General features: G+C 38.2%; 1 non-coding gene across 1 annotated transcript; it reads right to left on the minus strand.

Annotated features, from left to right (window-relative positions):
- Positions 1 to 12,187: 12,187 nt before the first annotated feature.
- Positions 12,188 to 12,294, minus strand: LOC128289623 (small nucleolar RNA R71). Its single transcript, XR_008279267.1, has one exon. It is a non-coding gene; the product is annotated as a small nucleolar RNA R71 (small nucleolar RNA).
- Between the last annotated feature and the right edge of the window lie 15,198 nt (positions 12,295 to 27,492).

Here is a 27,492-nt window from a genome sequence, read left to right on the forward strand (position 1 = left end):
AAAGGATGTTAAGTTGAATGGACGGAGAAATGTCGAAAAGTTTCGATCAACTGAAAGCTTATTTGGTGAAGCCCCAATTCTAGTGCAACCGAATCGGGCAAAGAGTTTGTCATTTATAGTGACGCATCCCTACTTGGGTTGGGTTGCGTATTGATGCAAGAAGGGCGAGTTGTGGCCTATGCGTCGAGACAATTAAAGCCACATGAGAAAAATTATCCGACCCATGATCTCGAATTGGTCGCCATCGTATTCGCCTTAAAGATATGGCGACATTACTTATTTGGTGAGAAGTGCCATGTGTATTCGGATCACAAAAGTCTCAAATATTTGATGACTCAAAGAGACTTAAATCTGCGACAAAGGCGATGGCTCGAGTTGTTAAAAGATTATGAACTCGTTATTGATTATCACGGGAAAGGCCAATGTGGTTGCGGATGCCTTAAGTCGGAAATCACTTGTTTGCTTTCTGACGATGAATGTACACTTGTCTATTCTACCCGACAATGTGTTAGTAGCGAATTGAAGGCCAAACCATTGTTGGCTCATCAAATTCGGGAAGCTCGAAAGTTGATGAGGAGTTGCTTGCAAAACGGGTGAGTGTGTTACGAGCAAGGAATCGAGTTTCAAATTGATGATGACGATTGTTTAAGGTTTAGAAGTCGTGTGTGTTCCAAAGAATTGAACTTATTTCGATAATTCTAAATGAAGCCCATTGTAGTCGAATGTCAATCCACCGGGTAGTACTAAAATGTACAATGACACAAACGCCAATTTTGGTGGCGGTATGAAACGAGACATTTCAATTTGTTTCAAGGTGTCGATATGTCAACAAGTGAAAGCGGAACATCAAGTGCCATCGGGATTACTTCACCGATCATGATACCCGAATGGAAATGGGATCGAGTCACAATGGACTTTGTATCCGGACCGCCATTGTCGGTGAGTAAGAAGGATGCGATTTGGGTCGTTGTCGATAGACTAACTAAGTCGGCTCACTTTATCCCCGACGCACGGATTTTTCAATGGACAAATTAGCGGAATTGTACGTTTCTCAGTTGTGAGATTACACGGGTGCCTATTTCTATCGTGTCGGATAGAGACCCAAGATTTACGTCGCGATTTTGGAAGAAATTGCAAGATGCTTTGGGTACCAAGCTGCATTTTAGCACCGCTTTTCATCCCCAAACCGATGGTCAATCCGAACGGATAATTCAAATACTCGAGGATATGTTGAGATGTTGCATCCTTGAGTTTAGTGGTTCATGGGAGCGGTATTTACCTTTGATTGAATTCGCCTACAACAATAGCTTTCAATCAAGTATTAAGATGGCGCCTTACGAGGCTTTATACGATCGTAAATGCCGTACCCATTATTCTGGACTGAACTTAGTGAAGGTAAATTCTTGAGGTTGATTTGGTTAAGGATGCCGAGCAAAAGTTCGAGTAATTCGTGAAAGTTTGAAAGTCGCGCCGGATCGCCAAAAGTCGTATGCGGATTTGAAAAGAAAAGATATTGAATATCGGGTTGGAGACAAGGTCTTTCTCAAAGTTTCACCTTGGAAGAAGGTGCTTAGATTTGGTCGTAAGGGCAAATTGAGTCCGAGGTTTATCGGGCCATATGAAGTATCCGAACGAGTTGGGCGATCGCATATCGATTAATTTTGCCCTTGAGCTCGAAAGGATTCTAGCGTTTTCATGTCTCGATGCTTGACGATATAGGTCGATCCATCGCACGTAATTGCTCCATCCGAGATTGAGATTCAGCCTAATTTGAGCTATGAAGAGGAACCGGTTCGCATTATGAGGCGTGAAGTAAAAGAGTTGCGCAATAGGAAAATCCCGTTAGTGAAGGTGTTGTGGCATAAACACGGAATGGAAGAAGCCACTTGGGAACTTGAGGACTCTATGAAAGAGCGATACCGAGCCTATTTACGGTAAGATTTTCGGGACGAAAATTTCTAAGTGGGGAGAGTTGTGACATCCCTAAATCGACCCTAGTCGGAAAGTGGTTTCGGGACCACCAAACCGAGTCATAATAATAATTAACCATCATAATTGATGCTCATTATATGTATATATGCATGTGTGAAAATTTCGTGTTTGGATTTTGTTAATAGTAAGTGAATTTTTATCAAATAGGACTTATGTGAGAAAATTTAGAAATGTGCTAGGCAATTGTAAGGTGGCCTATTAATACATGTGGGAAAATAGTTGTCCTTGCATGTCAAATAACCCACTTCCTAAGGTGAGTGGCCGGCCATGACAAGAATATGGGCAAGGAACATGTTTCCAACATGTTTAGTTAGTGGATTATGTAGAAAAATAAAGAAATGAAAAAAAATGAGCATGGATGCCCCCCTTTGTTGCCGTGAGTAGAGGAAAAGAAAGGAAAAAAATTGTTCATCCATTCTCAAAATCTTGGCTGAAAATACTAAGGGAAAAAGGAAGGATTTTTGCTTCATGCTTGGTTTAGAAGAGAACTAGAAGGAGATTTGGTCATACTTGTGTCAAGATTAAGGTATGTTTGAGGTTGTGTCATGAGATTCATGCATGTTTTAGTTGCTAACTTGATGTTCATGTTAGCCCATGGTTCAAATCCTTGTTATGCCATGGAAATGGTATTTGGCCAAGGTTGATATTGTGTTAAAGCCATTGCATGCTAAATGTGAAGCTTGTTGATGATACATGTAATGATGGATTGACTACTCTTGAAATTTCTTTTAGCATTCTTGAGTAAGACATGGAGTTTTCTTTGTTTAACCATGACCAAAAATTGAAAGGGGATGGTGTGGGATGTATTCGCCATGGCATGCTCATAAGTGCGATTTATGCTTGTTGCATTATAGGTAAAAATTTGTGTTTTGATATATGTGTATATGTGTTTGTACATGATGTTACAAATGGATGTGAAAATATGCTAGATTGGGAAAATTTGATTAAATGTTCATGAGATGAAATTAGGTGATTAAAAGATGTTAGTTGACATTGTACATATATATATATATTCGCCATTAAAGTGAGTATGTAGGTAATGTTGAATCAAGTTTTTGGTGCATATTCGGTTAGGTGTATAATCGACCAAATGGACGATTAGTAAGAATGGTTGCGAATATACAAGCATACATATGCATGTGTAGTTGAATTATGAATGTTTAGCAAGATGGTTAAACTAGTGATTTATTGATTAAGCTCAAGGAGTTAAAGAAGGAGAATCAAGCAAGGGAAAGCGAAGGTCATCGAGTAGCCGACTTGGAACTATTTTACCCAACACGAGGTAAGTCATTAAGCACGTATTTGATATTGCTTAAATGATTGTAAAATTTATGCAATTGTGTTTAATGGGATGATATATATATATAAATGAAAATGTATGTGTATGGAGTGATGACAATTGTTGAATGTAAAAGAAATAGTGAAATGTGTAGAAAGTTTGCTTTCGGCACTAAGTGTCTTGGCAATACGTGTGTACGGTGACGAGATTGGCACTAAGTGTGCATGCTGGAAATATATGGCACTAAGTGTGCGAGCTCGAAGGGCATGGCACTGTGTGTGCGGGCCTAAATCGCATGGCACTAAGTGTGCGAAATCGAGTATTAAGCACTGTGTGTGCGTACTCTATATATATATAAATATCTCCAATCGAACAATTATATGGAGGGTGTGTCTCCATCGAGTGAGTATGGACAGCGGATCGGGTAAGTACCTTGAGCTCATGACGAATAGGTAATACGTTCATGCTTGGGGTTGAATTTGGTAAGCCTTAAATCTATGTGATGATTGAAATTGTATGGTTGTGCTGGAAAATGAGTTAATGTGTAAAAATGCTTCGATTATCTTGTTGTGTAGAATATGAAATGTGGATGTATGAATTGAGTGCGAGATTGGACCAAAAGGTCCGAGGTATTATGGTATAGATTCGATATGGACGAGTACCTAGCCTCATTTGTTGTACATGTAGTAGTAACTTTATCAGTGGATTGACGAATGCTTATGACTTACTGAGTTGTAAACTCACTCGGTGTTTTCTTGTCACCCATTTTAGGTCTCTTGGACTCGTATTGTTGCGTGCTCGGAACCGTCGTTGAAGTCATCACACCGGCTGAAATCTTGTGGTATTGTTTTTTGTTGTTGAAGAACATTTGGCATGTATAGGCTATTATATTTTGTCGAATTGTGGGTTGTAAACTTTAAGCCATGTGAAAATGGCCTATGTGGTCGTCGAGTGGGATGCTAGAACCTATAGCCACGAGTCTTAGAAACTCAAATTTTGTTAAGGTGGCCATAATTTGTGTCATGTATGATGGATGATTAAGGCCAAGGAAAAATTCATGAAATTGGCATAGTCTACTGCAGTAACTGTTGCGGACAGCAGCAGTGAGATGAGATTGAAAAATCACTAAAAATAGTATAAGTAGAATTAAATAGTGAGTAAATTATGGAACTGATCCTTGATGAATCTATTTTTATATGGACGAAACGAAACGACCATATGAGCAGTATACTGGGAGATATTAAAGTTCTCGTGAGACAGGGCCAGAACGATTTCTGGGTCCCCTGTCGTGACTTTGAAAATTTACCATAAATTATCCAGAAAGAATTAGGAGTCATGCCTTATATGTACAGATTCCATTTTGAGTCTAGTTTCATTAGAAACAAACGCCACCAGTATTAAAGCCCTGTACAGAAAGATATTCAAGTTGTAACGCGCGGAGGTCAGAGCAGTCAATCCCTGTAACATGGGTGACTTTAACTAATAAACTGTACCAATTGGCCCAACCAAAATTCTAAAAATAAATCCATGGATGGATATATGAGTCTAAATTCAGGAAAATTTACGAAACCAGTTTCCGAGTTTTGGAACTCGAGATATGATTTTTAAGGCGACGGTGACGCAGTTTTCCAGCCTGTCCAGAAATGCCAAATTGGTCGGTACTTTAAGAGGATTTGTCTCGTTAACCCCTCGTGTCCGACACCGGCGTCGGTCACGAGTTAGGGGTGTTACATAAAATGTCTAATTTAATTTTAGAGACCAAATTGAATAAAATACGAAACTTGCATTCTACAAGCTTTAAGCATGAAATTACTTTAGATTATGAATTAGAGGGTCCTAATTAGCAATTTGACCAATTTCTATAATTTTGGACCAAAATGGACATGCATAGGAAAAATTTGAAAGAAAAACCCTAAGGGCATTTTGGTTATTTGGTAATTAAATGAAATAAAAAGGGAAAAATCAAGTGAAAATGTTGTCCATCTTCCTCCTTAGCTGCCGAAATTTGTGGAGAACCATAGCTAGGGTTTTCAAACTTTTCAAGCTTGAGGGTAAGTTCGTTCTAGCCCCGTTTTTAATGTTCTTAACATTTTTGAAATCCTCCTTAACATGATGTACCCATTTCTAACCATATTTTAAGCTAGGGTTCATGTTGGAATTTTGACCCATGCATGAGAAGTTTATGTTTTGATGTTTAATGGGAGAATATGATAGTTTTATAAGTGTTCAATATCTTTTACTAGGTGATTTTGCATGAACACGCCTTAAAGAGACCATTTTGTAAAAGATGTAAAATAAGTGATAAAAATTTGATTTTGATGAAAATAAGGGCTGTTATGAGTACAAGGAAAATTATACTAGGCATGGGTAACAAAGAAAATGAATGCATTTCATTTTACTAGCCTAGGGACTAAATCGTAAATAAGTGAAAGTTAGGGGTAAAAAGGTAATTTTACCAAAGCATGAATTATGGATTGATTTGAATATGGTGATTAATAAACAAGTTAAATTTGACATTATAGATCAATTAAAATGTGAACCAGGTCTTGATCGAGGAAAGAATAAAGTATATGACGATTAGGCTCGATTACCATCATTTTGTACTGAGGTAAGTGCATATGCAAATAATGTGGTGTTGTAGCATGTTTTTAATGTTTTTATATTATGTGATCAATGTTTTCTTGTTATTATGAGTTATAAACTTATTGGTTGTTATGAAAGCATAAATGATAATTGGCCGTTACATACGACATCACGAGCAAGTATGACAAAGTATGCCATGTGCAAGTGAGGAAAATCCTATTTGAACCCTTGGAATAGTCTAGGATACAAGTGACATGTCACTAGGAATTTAGGAATCCGAACATTGAGTTGGTCCGAGTTCATTATTGATGCGATACATGTAATTGGGTTCCGAGCAATGGTCTTGTGTGTCCTACTGGTGGCTAGGTAATCCTTGAGTTGGTCGGATACTTGACAGATTGTGTGAGCAGCCCGTGTAGTTACACCTTAACAGATAGCTTTTATGAGCAAGCCCGTGAGTAGCTCCATCGTAAGCATTACATGTTATGAGGTAGCTTTGGCTACGTATGTATATTCAGCACTTATGTGCAAGATTTTTGCATATCCAATAGTATTCTGAGTGTTCAATGGGTAATGCAATGGATATGATGGAAGTCCCAAGGACGACATGTTAAAAAGGTATGGTTATATGATATGCGACGATGAGTACAGGTATGCACGCTAAACCTATGAATAATACCTTGGTAAAGAATGATTTGTGATGAGAAAGTATATGTGTACATATGATAAATAAGTAAAAAGGTTTAAGTGATGAACAATCTTTATGTATATGTTACTATGTCCTTGCATGTTGATTGCTTACTACCATTGCATATTATTTGCTTGTGGACTTACTAAGCTTTAATGCTTACCCTCTTTCCTTTCCATTCTTTGTTGTTCCGCCAAGCTAGCTTGGGGATCAGAAGCTGTCGGAGTGTTCGATCACACTATCAAATGATTATTGGGTATAGTGAAATTGCTATTTTTAGTATGGCATGCATAAGGAACTTGGTTATTTTGTTATTTGTGTCATGCTATTTGGCCAAATTATGAAGGCTTATGATGTTGATGATTCATTTTGTAAGGCCATGTGATATGGCTTATATTTGATCATTAGGTTGTAATCTAATTACCCATGCATGCATGTATTAATACCTTAGTGAATGTATGATAAAGTATGGTTTAGATGCTAAAAGATAATGGATGACTTAATGGCTTAAAATGACTATAGTCATGAATGCATAATTTGAAATTATAGTAATAAGATTGATAATGCATGAAATTAGTGTGGAATGCTTCTAAATGGCGGAACAAAATGAATGTGCAGTAGGATAACATTATGAGGATGTGAGAGTACCATGTGTTGAATATTTGAGTGTCTAAATATGTCATGTTGCATGCTATAAAATATGTTTGAATGTATGAATGATTGAGGGAGACAATTGGCTTGGAAAATAGCCTTTAAATGGTCCACACTGGTAGACACACGGGCATGTGTCTAGACCATGTGTCTGCCTCACGGGCGTGTTGAATGGCTGTGTATCCCCTGCACCCTATTTTTTACAGGTTAGTATGCTCAGTAGTAAAGACACAGGCTAAGACAAGGGCGTGTGTCTTGGCCGTGTGAGAGACACGGCCTACCCACATGGGCGTGTACTCTGGCCGTGTGAAGTCTGCACCTTTTTATGAAAATTTCATTTAATTTTAATTAACCACACGGTCTAGCTGCAATAGGCGTGTGATATGGCTTTGTGACCCTAAATTGATGCGACATCATAGTTAGAGAGTTACACAGTTGGAGGACATGGGCGTGTTGAAAGTCTCACATGGAAGTGTGGCTCTATATTAGGGAAAATTTCCCAAACTTTTCTAAAGTCTTCGATTTAGTCCCGAATCCCTTCCAATGGTTGTTTTGGGCCTCACAGGCCCAGTTCAGGGACAAATTGTGTATGTATGAATGAAGTTGTTTAAAAAAAATTATAGCACGATTTTTGCATGAATGACTGTGTATGTGTTCGGTAATGCCTCATATCCTATCCCAGCCTCGAGTACAGGTTACAGATTCTGTCTGCCAAGCTTGTCAAGATTTGGGAAAATCGACATCAGGCTTTGCTTTTATCCTAAACGATGGGTTCATAGTGTGAGTAAGTGTGAAACAGGGTTACATTGCTAACTTTACTATGGAGGGAATAATATGAGGTATGGAAAAACTATGACACTAGAATAGTGTGAATATAACTAAACTTAAAAGAAACCACATAAGGATAAAACACATTAAAGGAGACAAGAGTGTTTGACGGAATAATGGATGTAGTAAAAAGTTTCACATGAGGACAAACCCTGGGGATTTGTTTAGCCAAGACTCTTATGGCTAGAAATCTCTTTGGGAAACATATAGAGGGACACAATAATGCAAAATATGACTCATATACTTCACTAGGTCAAGTGGGAGACTGTTGGATCTAATGCCCTAGTGTAGTATATTCATTTGTACACTTGTAATTTTTTCGAATAGATTGGTTAATAAAAAATTCATTAATTAAATTAATAATTGTCCTCTCTTGGTTTTTGCATGCATAGAAAAATGGAAGCAAATGTTGCTCATTGTTTATCTAAATGTTTAACTAATACTAAGTGATATTACATGGTCTGATTGTAGTATGAAAAGACCGCTTGTATTAGTAGAGAAACCTAAACATATTCTTAGTCTAATTAGAAATGAGAAAACCAACTAAAAATCTAATATGTCATCTATCAAACCCAGTTGGAGAGATTCATTATCTTGGGCATTGGAACGGATGACTCCGAGAAGAAAAAGACATAGATGTGACTATTTAGACTGATAATACATTGGACAGGACACAAGCAGAATAGATCCTATATCTATTTAGGTATTTATTCACTTGTGACATTCATAGTGTGGCATACCTATATCCTGAATGGATGGCGGACTATGTATGTGTGACTCCTACTCTTCGATGTAAGTAAAAGCTTGAGTTCAAATAGATAATGAACCGATAGTTGGTGCGTTAGGTGTATGGCTTCTATATTATATAGCGTCATTCACAATAGTTGAATTCATATCCCAAAACATGGGTAAATGATATCCTTTCATTGCCATTACATGATTCATGAAAAGTAAACAGGGCTCGAGTCGTCTGTGTTTATAATGGATGACTTGATCACTATTTGATAGTGATTGACTTTTCATGAAGGAAGATGTAATGGTTACCATGAGATAAAATAGGATCAGATTAGGAGAACGAATATTATTTCAAAGAGATCAAGGATATCTTATGAGAGTAGCACATTTATGATAAGGACATTGAACAAGCACTGAGTAGTTGCTTTCATAATAGTATGTCATTAGGAAGAGCTCAATCAGGATACTATAGTGGAATGACTTCGTGACTATATAGAATTATAATTAATAGGAAAAATTTGAAACTTAATTATAAATCATGTAAGCCTCAACTACATATGTCCAACCAGTCCCTCCGCTAGCTCGTTGAAACCAGTAATGAATTGTGTTTGAATAGAAATGAAAGAATGAATAGAAAAAAAGAAACGAGAAACATTGAAAAATGATTATAGTTTTCTCTGAAATGCAGAAATGGAATCATTTGGAAATTAATGTACATTTCTAGAAATGGAAATGGAAATGAAATGAAAATTGAAATGGAAATAATCCATTTACAATCCTATATGGATTGCTTAAAAAATGATTAGAAGAATGAGTTTATGTTTTTGGACTGTTTCGAAGGCTAAAAATAAAAATAAACTATCCTGTCATAGTGAACATGTTGAGTTGTGAAATATTAAACGTACTTGTAAACTGAAAAATATATAGGATTTTTCCTATATAATTCATCACCTTTTACTTAAATTTGTTGTTAAAACCAAGAAATTACTTAATAAATTAATGAAATATATGAAAATATGAAATTGGGACATAGAGATTATTAAAATGTGATTTTACGCTTTATTATATAGTTTTCATGCGTAAAATGGCTTCTTTTATATTAATTTGAGCATATTATATTTTCAAACTATAAAGTGGGCCATGCATGAGTAAATTAAATAATGAAACATAAAGTTATATTTAATAATTTATTTTAATATGTTTCATTAATAAATTGGGTTTTAATTAATTAAGTAAATTGATTAATTAAAGTGTTTAAATTACATTCTTTGGTCCTCTAAATTATCTACTATTGCTGGATAGGTTTGAGAGCTTTATGTTGATTACAAAACCATCCAAATGGAAGACCAAGTCAATCCAAAATTCGGCTATATGTGGATGTTCACAAATCAAATTTTGGTTTAATTACATAAGGTCCTTGAAGAGTTAATGAAATCGGAGATTTGCCCAGAGATTTGCAATTGACCAAGTCCTGATCCTGATGATGTTATGGCACTTAAATCAAGTAAAAATAAGCCACATTTCCACAAATCATGGCCGGCCACCCTTGAATGAAATTGGAAAAGATGGACACTCCTATTTCTAGCAAACTAGCTCCCTTGCCTCACCTATAAATAAGACCCCATTTCTGACTTTTCTAATCATCCCTCATCCCTCAATCATCCCTCACTCATTCATCATTCTATCTTCCCTCAACTCTCTTAGCCCTCACGCCTATCATCATCTTTGCATAAATATTTTTAGCAAATTAGCCTCTTAAAGAGCCCTTGGTTGGCCACCTCAGAGAGTCATCAGTAAAGGAGCGAAGCGAAGGAACGAAGGAGCCCTCGTCAGTCAGAGTTTTGGGTGACAACCACTTTGATTTGGGTTTAATCTTTCGTTTCTTTAATCTAATTCAAGAATGTTTGCTATGTGTTTACTACTCTTGTTTACAACAATGATAGCTTAATTTTATTTAAGTTAGGATGATTATTTTGATTGAATAATATTTATTTAATTCATGCTTATAATATTTTTGCCTCAATCGATTATGTTTTCAATTAAAATCAAGTTTGTATTTCATTCATACATGATTAAAATTCACCTGAATTAGCTGAGCGATCCTAACCAGACGACAGCTAATGGACACATAATTGAAATGTGCACGCTCAATTTAAATCCAAACCTGATTAAATTGTAGGTTACATAACAACCCTAATCAGGCTCTGTTATCTGCATAGTTTTTAGATTTGTGTGATTAAAATGTTTCAAACCTAACATGTCCTTGTTACCTCGTACGAATACTAAGACACCCTTAGTAAATAAGGATTAGTAAAATTCGTATTTACTAAGTAAAGGATTCCGAAAGGACCTAATGTGGTTTCCAAACTCATGAAAAATCGAGTTGCCATGGAATATTTTTTCGAATATTAATAAGCATGTTGATAATAATTTGAGTTTAATTAAAGTAATTGTCCTAGCTTATTTATGTTATAATTGTTGCTTATTGTGTTAATTCTGCTAAAATCTATTTCATTCATATAGTTGCATGTTAGGATAAATCACTTCAGGGATCATTGCATTTAGTTTAATATATTTTAATCATCACTTCTCAATTATATTGTTTTTATTCATCAAATTGTTAATATAATTTTACAAATTAATTGACTTAGCACAAATACAATCCTTGTGGAGACGATAACTCAATACCTACTTATTACTTGATAATGACTGTGTACACTTGCACAAACTTGAGCATTACAAGTTTTTGGTGCCGTTGCTAAGGATTGTCAACTGTTGCCATAGTCATTTTTCTTTGTGAAATTATTTATTTTCAATTTGGTTTCTTCTAACATCACTAACTTATTCTTTTTAATTTTGTGAATTTCTTTTCAGGTGTTTATGACCAAAGATCAGATTATCGATTTACTCCCAGTAGACCCTGAAATTGAGCTGACTTTCAGATAAAGAAGACATGAATGAATAGCTCAGAGACAGAACGAGAGGACCTTGGAAATCATAATCAAGACCAAGGTAATGAAGCCGAACATGTACGAAATCCCATCCTCATTGTCAATGATAGGGATCGATGCATCAAACAATATTTTGTGCCACTTTTCAATGAGTTAAATCCAGGAATTAGAAGGCCAGATATTGAGGCAACCCAAATCGAATTGAAACCAGTGATGTTTCAAATGCTACAAACAGTGGGCCAATTCAGTGGTATAGCCATAGAAGATCCACATCTCCACCTTCGACTGTTTATGGAGGTGAGTGATTCATTCAAGATAGCCGGTGTGACTGAAGACGCATTGAGGTTGAATTTGTTTTCGTACTCGTTGTAAGATCGAGCACGAGCATGGCTCAGTTCATTGCCACCAAGTTCCATATCTACATGGCAATAATTAGTAGAGATATTTTTGGTTAAGTATTTCCTGCCTAGCAAGAACGCTAAGTTGAGGAACGAGATCACAACTTTCCAACAATTGGATGATGAGTCTTTCCATGAGGCTTGAGAGCGATTCAAGGAGTTACTTCGTAAGTGTCCTCATCATGGGATTCCTCATTGCATCCTGTTGGAGACATTCTATAATGGTCTCAATGCACATACAAGATTGATGGTAGATGCTTCTGCGAATGGTGCAATTTTGTCTAAGTTTTATAATGAAGCTTATGAGATCATCGAGGGGATCGCAAGCAATAACTATCAATGGCCAACAAATCGAACAGCTTCAGGAAGACGTATAGCTGGAGTTCATGAAGTTGACGCCCTCACTTCGTTATCAGCTTAGGTATCATCTATTTCCTCTATGTTAGAGTAGTTTACCGCTAATAGTGCTAATAACTTTGCAGTTTAGCCACCAAGTCCATTTGAAGTAGTTACCTGTGTGTACTGTGGGGAAGGTCATTCTTTCGAGAATTGTCCATTGAATCCCAAGTCAGTGTACTATGTGGGGAACCAACATCAAAATAGGAGTGTACAAGGACCCCATTCCAACTTTTATAATCCATTATGGCGTAATCATCCCAAATTTTCTTGCAACAATCAAGGAAATGGACCAAACAACAACTTTATGCAGCATAAACCCAACCAATCTCAAGGGTTTAATCAACAAGCTCCAAAACCAGCCCAAGCTGAATCATGAAATAGTTTGGAGAACTTGTTGAAAGCATACATGGGAAAGAATGATGCTTTGATCCAGAGCCAAGCACCAACACTGAAAAATTTGGAAAACCAAATGGGTTAGTCAGCTATGGAGCTTCGTAATAGACCACAAGGAACATTGCCGAGCAATGCTGAGAATCCAAGAAATTTGGGTAAAGAACATATCAAGGCAGTGGCATCGAAGTGGTAAAATTCTGGAGCCCCGATTGATTGATGTCAAAGACGAGCCTGTTGAAAAGGAGGAAAGTCAACCAACTGTTGAAATTCCTACACCAAAAGAATCAGAATCTGCAAAGACTGACAAGGTAAATCCTAACTTACTAAATTCAGATACTTTAACATCTTCTTTGGATACAGATTTACCTACTTAGAAGAGTTGTTCGGTTCAACCAAAAGTTCCATCACCTCTATATCCGCAAAGATTGCAGCAACACAAGCAGAAATAGGAGGTACAATTCAAGAAGTTTTTGGATGTTCTGAAGCAATTACAATCAATATTCCATTGGTGGAGGCTTTAAAACAAATGCTAAATTATTTAAAGTTTGTGAAAGATGTACTATCCAATAAGAAGCGACTGAGTGTGTATGAGACTGTCGCCTTGACAAAGGAGTGCAGTGCGTTCTTCTAGAACAAGCTGCCACTAAAATCGAAGTATCCAAGAAGTTTTATGATACACTGTAACATTGGTGAATCTTACTGTGGTAAAGCTTTGTGTGACTTAGGAGCAAGCATCAACTTGATGCCTAAGTTTATTTTCAAGATGCTAGGGATAAGAGAAGTAAGACCTACAATTGTGACACTCCAGCTAGCGGATCGATCTTTAGCATACCTTGAAGGAAAGATCGAGAAAGTTTTGGTAAGAGTTGATAAATTTATTTTTCGTGCTAATTTCATTATTCTAGATTTTTAAGCAGATAAGGAAGTGCTAATTATCCTTAGGAGACCTTTCCTATCCACAGGAAGAACATTAATTGATGTTCAGAAAGGCGAACTCACCATGAGGTTTAAGATGATCAAGTAACTTTTAACATTCTTAAAGCGATGAAATTTCTCGATTCGACAGAAGAGTGTTCAGTTATGGAAGAATTAGAAACCTTGGTTTCTTTGGAAAACAATTTTGAAGAAGATCCATTGGAGAAAGCCTTAGGGTTTGACCCATTGGAGGATGAAGAAGGTAAAGAAAACATGGCTTTGGTGGAAGCCAATTTGAGAAATTTTACTCAATCCACACGGTTTGAACCATTGCAGTTGGAAGGCAGAGAATTTGTGTAACCCAAATTTTCAATCGAAGAACCACCTACACACAAACTAAAGGTACTTCCTTCCCATTTGAAATACGTTTATTTAGGTGACTGTTTCATTTTGCCTATGATTATTTCAGCAGAACTGACAAAAGATCAAGAGGAGAAACTAATTTCTGTTTCAAAGAAATTTTAGAAAGTAATTGGTTGGACTATATCTGATATTCGAGGTATAAGCCCTTCATTTTGCATGCACAAAATTATTCTAGAGGAAGGTGAAAAAGCTTGAATTGATGGGCAAAGGAGGCTCAATCCTATTATGAAGGAAGTTATGAGAAAGGAAGTGATCAAATGGCTAGATGCAGGAATCATCTATCCTATTTCAGATAGTTTGTGGGCAAGTCCGGTGCAGTGTGTACTAAAGAAAGGTGGAATTACGATTGTTGAGAATGAGCGTAACAAATTGATCCCAATAAAAACTGTTACTGGTTGGAGAATTTGTGTTGTCTATAGAAAGCTAAATAAATTTACTCGGAAGGAACATTTTCAGTTGCCTTTTACGGATCAGATGTTAGATCTACTGGTAAGTAATGAATTCTATTATTTTTAGATGGTTATTCGAGATATAACCAAATAGTTGTAGCCCCTGAAGACCAACATAAAACAACCTTTACTTGTCCGTACGGTATGTTTGCTTTTAGGTGATTGCCTTTTGGTTTATGCAATGCATTTGCAACATTCCAATGATGCATGATGGCAATATTCACTAATATGGTTGAAAATTTTGTTGAAGTTTTCATGGATAATTTTTCTATTTTTGGTAACACATTTGAAATTTTTTTGAGTAATTTGGCTAAGGTACTGAAGAGATGTGAAGAGATGAATCTTATCCTTAACTGGGATAATTGCCATTTTATGCTTAAGGAAGGGATTGTCTTAGGGCATAGAATTTCAAAGAAAGGAATTGAAATTTATAAAGCAAAGGTGGACGTAATTGAAAGATTATCAACGCCAATGAATGTGAAAGGAGTTAGAAGTTTCTTAGGCCATGCCGATTTTTACCGAAGGATTATCAAAGATTTTTCAAAAATTTCTAAACCATTGTGTTTATTGTTAGAGAAAGATGCAGTGTTTGATTTTAATAAAACATGTTTAGAAGCTTCTGAAGAGCTGAAAAAACTGTTAATCTCAGCCCCAGTAATCATTACACCTGATTGGAGCATACCTTTTGAGTTGATGTGCGATGCAAGTGATTATGCTGTTGGAGCTGTGATGGGTCAAAGAAAAAAATAAAGTGTTCCACCCCATTTACTATGCAAGTAGAACCTTAACATGAGCCCAACTCAATTATACGGTAACTGAAAAGGAACTATTTGCTATAGTCTTTACTTTTAACAAATTCCGCTCATATCTTATAGGTTCCAAAGTTACAGTATTTACTGAACATGCGGCCACTAAATACTTGCTCACGAAGAAAGATGCAAAATCGAGGCTAATTCATTGGATAATTTTACTCCAAGAATTTGACCTGGAGATCCAAGACAAAAAAAGGTGTTGAAAATCAAGTAGCTAATCATCTATCGAGGTTGAAGCAAGATGAGGTAACTCAATCACATGTGCCTATCAATGAGAATTTCACAATTGAACACTTATTTGAGGTGAGTCAAATTGAAAACACCTTGGTTTGCTGATTCTACCAATTATCATGCATGTGGAATAATACCTCAAGGAATGACATACCAACAAAGGAAGAAATTCCTTCATGATAGTCGGTATAATTTCTGGGAAGACCCATTCTTATTTAAACAGTATGCAGATAATATAATGTAAAAGTGTGTAGCAGAAAGTGAGATTACTGAGTTCTTATATCATTGCCATTCATCTCCAAGTGGAGGACACTTTGGTGGTGTACGTACTATAGCTAAGGTTTTGCAAGTAGATTGAAACATGCTTATGCCTATGTGAAGAACTGTGATAGATGCCAAAGAAGAGGAAACATATCAAGGAGGAATGAAATGCCCTTAACAAATATTTTGGAGATTGAATTATTTAACGTTTGGGGCATTGACTTTTTAGGCCCGTTTCCTTCTTCGTGTGTGAACAAATACATCTTAGTTGTTGTGGACTATGTATCAAAATGGGTTGAAGTTGAAGCATACCCTACAAAAGAAGCTAAGGTAGTCATGCGATTCCTACATAAGCATGTGTTTACACGATTTGGGACACTAAGAGCTATTATTAGTGATGAAGGTTCTTATTTTCTGAATAAGTTGTAACACCCCAAACCCGGCCCAGACGTTATTGCCAGATCTGACGTGTCGCATGGACTTACGACTATGCATTTGTTGGTTTAAGTGATTGTGGTGGTCTTTATAAAAATAGCGCTTGAATGAAAAGCCGGTTTGTCAATCTTTAGGCTATCCATTTGTTGTGCTTGTTGAGTCTCGGAAATGTTTATTAATTTTGAAAACCCGCGTAGCCTAACACTAGCAGTTTCGACATAGTATAAATATAATCAGAAAATAAAACCATAGCGGAAAAAGAAATTTAAATAGCGGCCTTATTACAACTTAAAACCCAAAATTAAATCAGAATATAAAAATAATAAAAATAAACTAACTTAGAAAAACCAACTTTGTCGATGATGTGGCCACTCCGAATCCCTCACGGCTCCAAGCCCACAATGGTTGGAGATTTCTTGTAGAGATGAAAATAAAGGGTGAGTTCGGTAAACTCAGTGTGTAACATAACCCAACAATAGCCCAAAAGCAGATCAAACCTCGAGTCAGACTTATCGGGCCTTGGCCCAATCTGATATCGAATGAAACCCATAGGCCCATAGCAAATCTGAGAACAAATATATCGTGAATGCAGAAATCCCAACCCAGAGACATCCATAACACCACCGTACCAGCCTTACACCATGTGGGGAGACTACTCGACCCACCCAACCGCTACACACCACAAAAATTGCAGTGAGACTACCAAATATTGTGACGAAGTCACCAGATACAGATATTGTGGCTCGGCCACCAGAACAGATATATATATATATATATATATATATATATATATATATATGTGTGTGTGTGTGGCGAAGCCACCAGATTGCAGCGAGGCTGCCAAAACGCTTCCTCCATCAATATAAACCCATGTCCCATGCAACAGAAATAATATGTCATGGCATACGTATACAGAAACAGAACATCATGCTTTTTAGAAAAAACTAACCCTAGGGGTAAAATCGTAATTTTGTATGCATAAGGGTATTTCAGTAATTATTACCTATTGCTAAGGTTTCATGCTCATTCTAACGTTTACCAAGTTATCAGAAGTACTTACCTCGTCTTTTTACCAAAGTGGGCCCGTTGGCCCATTAGCCCGTTTTCGGCCTATTAAGCCCAAAAATACCGTTGTGCACGAAAATGCGCACTCTGTACTCTAATCATCTAAATGCACCATATTCATTAACAACTGTCTCACGAGCACTCGTACGCTCCCGAGTTCATAAAATACCAACGTTTCGGTATTTCAACTTTTACCGATTCAGTCTAAGGGAGGGTATCGTTTACACACCTGGTTGATGACGATTGATGACGATATCTCCCACGCGATACTCCTACAATCGATCACTAACACATAAGACTTACGAATTAACGATAACTAACATAAATCCATGTCAACTAATCCAATCATCACACAAGTTAGTCATTTACGCACGAGGGGCAAAATAGTCATTTAACACCCTAGGGGCAAAATAGTAATTTTACCCCACAAGGGTATCTCGGTAATTCTACCCTACAGGGGTATTTCGGTATTTCTACCCTACAAGGGTATTTCAGTAATTCTATACCCTACAAGGGTATTTCGGTAATTCTATCCTATAGGGGTATTTCAATAATTCTAGTACTTATCCACTTGGGCCTAAGGACCCATTGGGACCACATGGCCCATTTCAGCCCATCGCGACCCGAAATAGCCGTCCTATTGCTAGAGTAATGAGAAATACACACTGTTAGGAGGCTATGACTAATCCGCGCTCCAAACACTCTTAGGCGACGCCCAACCCAAACAAACACGTCACAAAGCAAAAGGGATCAGCCAAGAAGGGTATGCCTACTCTCCTCATGGTTTGCTCTATTTAAATCCAGCTCTCCATCTACTCTTATGTTAGCTTCCCGATGTGGGATCCCTCCATCACCAGAGTTTAAAACCAACACCAACTCTTGCCGTCCCAACATAGCAAAATAATCAACCTTTGTGTGCCAAGGGATTCGAACCAAAGTCCTCTCACATGCCAACTCACGCCACCACCACTAGGCCATCAACTCATTTGTGTCATAAATCCAACACATTAACCTTTAAAGCGCACCTACTTGCTTCTAGATTTATTGAAAAGAAAAACCAAAATATATTGCAAGAGCCAAGACTTGAACCTTGGACCCCTTGCTTCCTCTATGGTGCCACTTCCTTGTCCCCTAAGTAGCGCCACCTTGCCACTACACCACACTCATTTTTGTGTCATCTTTTACCCGTTTACTCTTAAAAGCCCAAATGCCAAATGCATCACTTGTTCATAAAATTAAAATTCCGAAGACTACCACGGATTTAACTTAAGTTTGGGCCTTCCAAAGGCCCACTAACCTACTAAAATATATATATAACCAAACAGAACACACACAAATTTTAAAAATCACAGAAGCACAGAAAACCCGAAAATTGGGGCGTTACAACTCTACCCTCCTTAAAGAAAATTCATCCTCAAAATTTTACCTGAATCAAACAGATGAGGATATTGTTGACGCATCGCCACTTCTGGCTCCCAAGTAGCTTCCTCTCTGCCATGATTACGCCACAGCACCTTTACTAGCGGAATTGATTTCCTCCTCAAAATCTTAACATCTCGATCCAAAATCTGCACAGGCTCTTCCTCAAAAGTCAAGTCTGTTTGGACCTCGATCTCTGCAACCGGCACAACATGAGTAGGGTCAGAACGATACCGCCTTAACATGGAGACGTGAAAGACATCATGAATCCTATCCAACTCTAGAGATAGCTCCAACTGATAAGCCACTAGACCCACTCGCTTAAGAATCCGATAAGGCCCAATGAACCGCGGACTGAACTTGCCTTTCCTCCTAAACCTTAATATTTTCTTCCAAGGTAAAACCTTCAAGAAGACCATATCACCCACAGAGTACTCAATTTCCTTGCGCTTCAAATCTGCATATGACTTCTGTTTATCAGATGCTTCATTCAACTGGTCTCTAATCAACTTGACCTTATCCTCAGTATCTGCCACCAACTCAGGTCCAAGAACCTGTTGTTTACCCAACTCGGTCCAACAACTAGGTGTACGATATCTTCGCCCATACAATGCCTCATAAGGAGCCATTCGAATACTTGCCTGATAACTGTTGTTGTATGCAAACTCTGTGTGACATCCCAAAATTGACCATAGTCGGGAAGTGGTTTCGGGACCGCTAAACCGAGTCACCGACATGTTCGAACGTAATATTTATTGTCTAGAATATGTGAACATGCATATGTGAAAGTTTCATTCTCTAATTTTACCAATTGTGTGAGAAATTATTAAATAGGGATCAATATGAGACATGGTGAAATATGATAGGCTAATGTTAAAGTGGCCTATTAATGCATGTAAGAAAAAGGGGGGACTTGCATGTCAATTTCCCCCCCCCCAATTAGTAGTGGCCGGCCATGCTATGGGTGGAAAACATGTCTCCAACATGTTATGTTAATAGTGTATGTAGGAAACTATTAAAAAAAAGCTAGCATTAAAGAAATGGAAAAAAGGGGAAATGATGAACAAAGAGAAATGGTCTCATGCATGCCCCCCCCTTGTTGCCGTGAGTTGAAAAAAAAAAAAAAGAAAGTGTTCATCCTTGGTTCATGCTTGGCCGAATTGAAGGACAAAGGAAGAGAAGGTTTGGTCACCCTTGAGCTTGAATTAAGGTAAGTGAGTTCATGTTGGTTCTTGAAAGGTTAGCATACTTTAAGCTAGCTACTAAGTTTCCTACTTAGCCATGTCAAAACCTTGATGATGAATGTCTTGAGGAAAGAAATTGGTCTTTCTAAAAAAAAAAAAAAGAGATTGATGTTTAATCACTTAAGGATTCGGCATTGTTTAGGATGACTTAGTTAATATGTGATTTTGGGTATTTTGAGTTTGAAATGTAAGTATATGTGTGTGCTTGGTCATAAGAGTTTGCTAGAAAATTTTGTTGGTTGAGTGATGAATGGCGAATGAACTATGAATGTTATGAAAAGAATGTAGGAAGCCCAAGGTGTGAATTTTAGTCTCGGTGATAGGAAGGATTAGGTTGGTGTTTTGATGTTGTGGATGAGACATGAAGTCTTGACCATGGTGTTAAAAATGTGGTACTTGTGTTAGACTTAGAATCAATTTGCTATATGGATAGTATAGCTATGGATGACCGAATATGAGAGCATGATTAGATGAAGAGTTTGGTTAATTGATATGTGGTAAATGTTAAGTGTTAAATGAAGTGGAAATGATAGATTGATGTTGCACATTCGGCTATAGTTAGGCAAATCGATGATTTTATCTTGACATAGATAATTGGCTATAAGTCGAATAGCTTAAGATCATAAGGTAGAAAGATATAAATTTGCCATGTGCCTCCTATGCTATGAAATCATTAGTATTTTGATATTAATATTTGGCAAGATGGTTAAACTAGTTAATTTATTGATTTAGCTCAAGGAGTTAGAGGAGGCGAATCAAGCAAAAGCAAAGGGAAGAACGTCGAGTAGCCGAGTTGGAACCGTTTTACCTAACACAAGGTAAGTCATTAAGCACATATGTTTGATATTGCTTAAATGATTGTAAAATCTATGCAATTGTATTTAATGGGATGCTATATATATATATAAATGAAATTGTATGTGTATGGAGTGATGACAATTGTTGAATGTAAAAGAAATAGTGAAATGTGTAGAAAGTTTGCCTTGGCACTAAGTGTGTGCAATACGTGTGTCTGGTGTGAGATTGGCACTAAGTGTGCATGCTGGAAATATATGGCACTAAGTGTGCATGCTGGAGATATCTGACCTTTGGGTGTGCGAGCTCGAAGGGTATGGCACTATGTGTGCGGGCTTAAATTGCATGGCACTAAGTGTGCGAAATCGAGTAATAAGCACTTGTGTGTGTGTACTATATATATATATATATATATATATATATATATATCTCCGATCGAACAATTATATGGAGGTGTGTCTCCATCGAGTTGAGTATGGACAGCGGATCGGGTAAGTACCTCGAGCTCATGACGAATAGAGAATACGTTCATGCTTGGGGTTGAATTTGGTAAGCCTTAAATCTATGTGATGATTGAAATTGTATGGTTGTGGTGGAAAATGAGTTAATGTGTAAAAATGCTTGATTATCTTGTTGTGTAGAATATGAAATGTGGATGTATGACTTGGTGCGAGATTGGACCGAAAGGTCCGAGGTATTATGGTATAGATTCGATGTGGATGAGTACCTAGCCTCGTTTGTTGTACATGTTGTAGTAACTTTATCGGTGGATTGATGAATGCTTATGACTTCTTGAGTTGTAAACTCACTCGGTGTTTTCTTGTCACCCATTTTAGGTCTCTCGGACTCGTATTGTTTGCGTGATCGGGACCGTCGTTGAAGTCATCACACCGGCTGAAATCTTGTGGTATTGTTTTCGTTGTTGAAGAACATTTGGCATGTATAGGCTATTATATTTTGTCGAATTGTGGGTTGTAAACTTTAAGCCATGTGAAAATGGCCTATGTGGTCGTCGAGTGGGATGCTAGAACCTATAGCCACGAGTCTTAGAAACTCTAATTTTGATAAGGTGGCCATAATTTGTGTCATGTAAGATGGATGATTAAGGCCAAGGAAAGATTCATGAAATTGGCATAGTCTACTGCAGTAACTGTTGCGGACAGCAGCAGTGAGATGAGATTGAAAAATCACTACAAATAGTAGAAGTAGAATTAAATAGTGAGTAAATTATGAAATTGAACCTTGATGAATCTATTTTTATATGGACGAAACAAAACGACCATATGAGCAGTATACTGAGAAATATTGAAGTTCTCGTGAGACAGGGCCAGAACGGTTTCTGGGTCCCCTGTCGCGACTTAGAAAATTTACCATAAATTATCCAGAAAGAATTAGGAGTCATGCCTTATATGTACAGATTCCATTTTGAGTCTAGTTTCATTAGAAATAAATGGCACCAGTATTAAAGCCCTGTACAGAGAGATATTCAAGTTGTAACGCGCAAAGGTCAGAGCAGTCGATCCCTGTAACATGGGTGATTTTAACTAATAAACTGTACCAATTGCCCCAACCAAAAATTCTAGACATAAATCCATGGATGGGAATGTGAGTCTAAATTCAGGGAAAATTTACGAAACCAGTTTCCGAGTTTTGAAACTCGAGATATGATTTTTAAGGCGATGGTGACGCAGTTTTCCAGCTGTTGGTAATGTCAAATTGGTTGGTACCTTGAGAGGATTTGGCCGTTAACCCCTCGTGTCCGACACCGGCGACGGTCACGAGTTAGGGGTGTTACACTCTGCCAACGGTAAGTAATCCTCCCAACTGCCTCGAAAGTCTATAACGCATCCCTTCAACATGTCTTCCAGAATCTGAATAACCCTTTTCGACTGACCATCAGTCTGAGGATGAAAGGCTGTACTAAAGTTCAACCGCGTACCCAACGCCTCATGCAACTTTTGCCAAAACCGAGATGTGAATCTAGGATCTCGATTAGAAATAATCGACACTGGCACTCCGTGAAGTTGCACTATTTCTGCAACATACAATTTGGCTAACTTCTGAAGTGAATAATCAGTGCAGACAGGTATGAAATGAGCAGATTTGGTCAACCTATCCACAATTACCCAAATAGAGTCCTTCTTCGAAGGTGTCAAGGGTAACTCACTCACAAAATCCATGGTTACCCTCTCCCACTTCCAAAGTTGTACTTTGACTGGCTGTAAAAGTCCGAAAGGTAATTGATGTTCAGCTTTCACTTGCTAACAATCATACATTTTCCCACAACTTCCGTTACCTCTCGCTTCAATCCAGGCCACCAATACAACTCCTTTAAGTCGTGATACATTTTACTCCCTCCAGGATGCATAGCACACAGACCTCCATGAGCTTTTTTTAGAATTGCTTGCCTCAAGTAAGAGTCCTTCGGAATACAAACTCTACCTCGATAACAGAGAACTCCCTCACTGTTCAGTCCAAACTCAGAAGTATCCCCATTCTTAGCCTGCCAGAATCGAGAAACTAGGGACTCATCCCTCGACTGTTTTTCCTTAATCTCATCCACCCAGGTCGGCCTAAGTTGCAGTTCTACTAACAGACTACTGTCGTCATGCAGACTCAAACGATCAAACATGGCTCTCAGATCTGATACAGTTCTACGACTTAGGGCATCAGCCACCACATTAGCTTTGCCTGGGTGATACTTAATTGCGCAGTAATAATCCTTAAGCAACTCTATCCATCTCCGCTGCCTAAGGTTCAGCTCCTTCGGAGTCGGCAAGTACTTAAGACTCTTACGATCTGTGTGTATATAATACACCTTTCTCCGTACAGGTAATGTCTCCAAATCTTAAGCGCAAAGATTACCGCTGCCAACTCTAGATCATGAGTAGGATAGTTAACTTCATGTGGTTTAAGTTGTCGCGATGCATAAGCAACCACTTTACCCTCTTGCATCAGCACACAGCCCAACCCTACATGTGATGCATCACTGCATAAGGTAAAATCTTTTCCAGACTCCGGCTAAATCAGTACAGGTGCCTTGGTCAGAAGTTTCTTCAGCTTCTCGAAAGATTCCTGTTGTTTCTCAATCCAAACAAATTGTACTCCCTTCCTTATAAGCTATGTCAAAGGCACTGACATCACAGAAAATCCTTCCACAAACCTTCTATAGTACCCAGCTAAACCTAGAAAACTTTGAATTTTTGACACTAACCTCGGTGGCTTCCATTCCAGAATCGCTTCAATCTTTCGAGGGTCCACCTTGATCTCTTCAGTAGAGACAACATGCCCCAATAAAGTTACCTCTCTCAACCAGAACTCACACTTACTGAATTTCGTATAAAGCTCCATTTCCCTCAGCACTTGCAGCACAATATGAAGATGCTCATCATGCTTCTCCTCAGTTTAAGAATAAACCAGAATATCGTCGATAAAGACGACCACGAATCGATCCAAGTATGGCTGGAACACTCGATTCATTAGATCCATAAATGCCGCAGGTGAGTTCGTCAACCCAAATTGCACAACCAAGAACTCATAATGACCATACTGAGTTCTGAATGCCGTCTTGTGAATATCCACCTCCTTAACCCTCAACTGATGATACCCAGATCGAAGGTCAATCTTGGAAAATACTGAAGCTCCTCTAAGTTGGTCGAATAAATCATCAATTCTCAGCAGTGGGTACTTGTTCTTAATCATCAGTTTGTTCAACTGCCGATAATCGATGCACATCCGCATTGACCCATCTTTCTTCTTTACGAACAACAATGGTGCTCTCCATGGAGACACACTTGGTCTAATGAAGCCTCTATCCAATAACTCTTGAATTTGGGCTTTCAGCTCCACCAACTCCTTCAGTGCCATCCTATAAGGTGCAATGGACACCGGTGCCGTTCTAAGCAATAAGTCGATTCCAAACACAACCTCTCGGTTTGGGGGCAAACTTGAAAGCTCCTCTAGAAAAACATCTTGAAAATCCTTGACGGATCTAACTCTATCCACTGTCAGATCCTCAGTTTCCAATTGGCTTACAAATGCCAAATAAGCCTCACATCCCTTTCGAATCCACTTCTCGGCTCTCAATGCCAACACTATATTAGATAGATAATCCCTAAGCTCGCCTATCACCAAAACCTCCTCATCATTTGTGGTCTTTAATATTATTCGCTTAGCAGCACAATCTAGAGTAGCCCTATGCTTAACAAGCCAATCCATTCCCAAAATGAGATCGAATTCTCTAAAAGGTAGCTCCATCAGATCTCTAAAGAAAACTTTTCCTTCAGTTTCTATAGGAACATCTGTATACAGTTTATCTACCCTAACCGAGTGACCCAAAGGACTTAGTACAGATACCCCACTTATGGTCTCCTCAGAGCGCACACCCAGCGACCCAGATATAGCACATGCAACATATGAATGGGTAGATCCAACATCTATCAACGCAGTGTACGGCATACTAGAAATAAAAAATGTACCAGTTATGACGTCAGGTGCATCACCCTCCTCTCGGCGACGAGCTGCATACACCAACGTCGGCTAACGAGCCTCAGCAAATCCAGCACCCCTACCAGGCGCTCCTCTTCCTCGATCGTTTCCATTACCACCTTTGCCTTGCCCACGTCCTCGCGGAAACTATGGTCCACCCCTCACTGGTTGAGCGACCCTATGCTCTAAAACTTGAACTTGATCTGGTTCCTGAGGACAATCCTTAACCCTATGCTCCATAGATCTGCATCAAAAACAAGCATCAGAATGTTTCCGACACTTGCCCATATGTATCTTTCCACAATTCCTACAACCCTGCAGTCTAACAGCATTCATCAGTACTGCTCGAACTAACTCCATTACCCTTGCTCTCTTAACATTCCTGTTCATACCACCTGAAAGTCCTGAATCTCTCCTAAAACGGTTCCGATCTTTCTCACGATTCTGTCTTTCTGTATGCTTCACTTCCTCAGCTATCTTAGCTTTCTCCACTAAAGCAGCAAAGTTACGCTCCCTCTGCGGAGCAATCAGCACCCTAAGTTCATCTCTCAGACCATCCTCGAAGCGTACGCTACACTCATACTTTGTAGTGACAATTCCAGAAGCATACCGGCTCAGTCTCAAAAACTCAGACTCATACTCAGCCACTGACTTACTCCCTTGGACCAGGTTCAAAAATTCTTTCCGGCAAGCATCCACGTAACTAACCCCAACATACTTTCCTTTGAAGGCTGTCTTAAACAGCTCCCAAGTCACACTGTCAGTAGGAGTCCATTTCTCACCGTGAGCCACCACTGATAAGCCTCATCCCTGAGTAACGATATGGCTCCCTTCAGCTTTTGCTCCATAGAGCAGTCCAGATCATCCATAATCTGCTCTGTGGCTTCTAACCAATACTCAGCCACATTCGGAGCTACACCAGATACACCCCTAAATATCTCTGTTCCATTGGCCCGGAGCCGCTCAGAAATAAACCCCCGAATTCTGTTTCCTGTACTTGCCCCAACAACCCTTTCCAAAACTCGGAGCATTGCCTGGGACAGAGCATCGTCCCTAACACCTCGATCATGAGACTCTACCTCTGTTGCCGGTGGTACTGGTGCATCTGCTGTTGGCACATGTCCTGAAGACAAAGATTCAGCCTGAGCATTACCTCGGCCACATCCACGGCCTCTTCCACGACTGCTCGTGTACTCATTTCGTAATATCTGATTAAGAATTTTATGAATCAGTTTAATATTTCAGTGTTTATTACAGATGTCTTATGAATAACAGTAATTCAGAGTTTGAGTTTGTTTCCTTTTGCGGTAGCCTAGCTATAGTCTCAATCTACTTATCAGAGTTTCTATAGTTCCAGTGTTACCCTAACTAAAGTACCATGATAAGGTTTTGCACAAGCATATAACAGATATTTTAGAAACAATCCTTAGAATACTTAGAGACTTGGGCTGGAGATTTGGTGTGCAACCTTCTAAAAAAACCTAATTTTAGAAAACCGATTTTAATCTTTAAAATCATCTATTTGTAAAGAGAAAATATTGGAAACATTCTCGAAGATAATTTATAATCAAGATCCAAAAAAAAGATTTTCAAAAACCTTTATTCAGTGTTTCTTTACAAACTCCCGTTTTTAGATCCGCTCCACAGCCGAGTTGTTGCAACTTGGCTCTGATACCACTAAATGTAACACCCCAAACCCAGCCCAGACGTTATTACTAGATCTGATGTGTCACATGGACTTACGACTTAGTATGCATTCGTTGGTTTAAGTGATTGGGGTGGTCTTTGTAAAAATAGTGCTTAAATGAAAAGCCAGTTTATCAATCTTTAGGCTATCCATTTGTTGTGCTTGTTGAGTCTTGGAAACGATTATTAATTTTGAAAACCCACGCAGCCTAACACTAGCAGTTTCGACATAGTATAAATATAATCAGAAAATAAAACCATAGGGGGAAAAGAAATTTAAATAGCGGTCTTATTACAACTTAAAACACAAAATTAAATCAGAATATAAAAATAATAAAAATAAACTAACTTAGAAAAACCAACTTTGCCGAT

Source organism: Gossypium arboreum, chromosome 2 (assembly GCF_025698485.1).
Source record: "Gossypium arboreum isolate Shixiya-1 chromosome 2, ASM2569848v2, whole genome shotgun sequence".
Classification (NCBI taxonomy): domain Eukaryota; kingdom Viridiplantae; phylum Streptophyta; class Magnoliopsida; order Malvales; family Malvaceae; genus Gossypium; species Gossypium arboreum.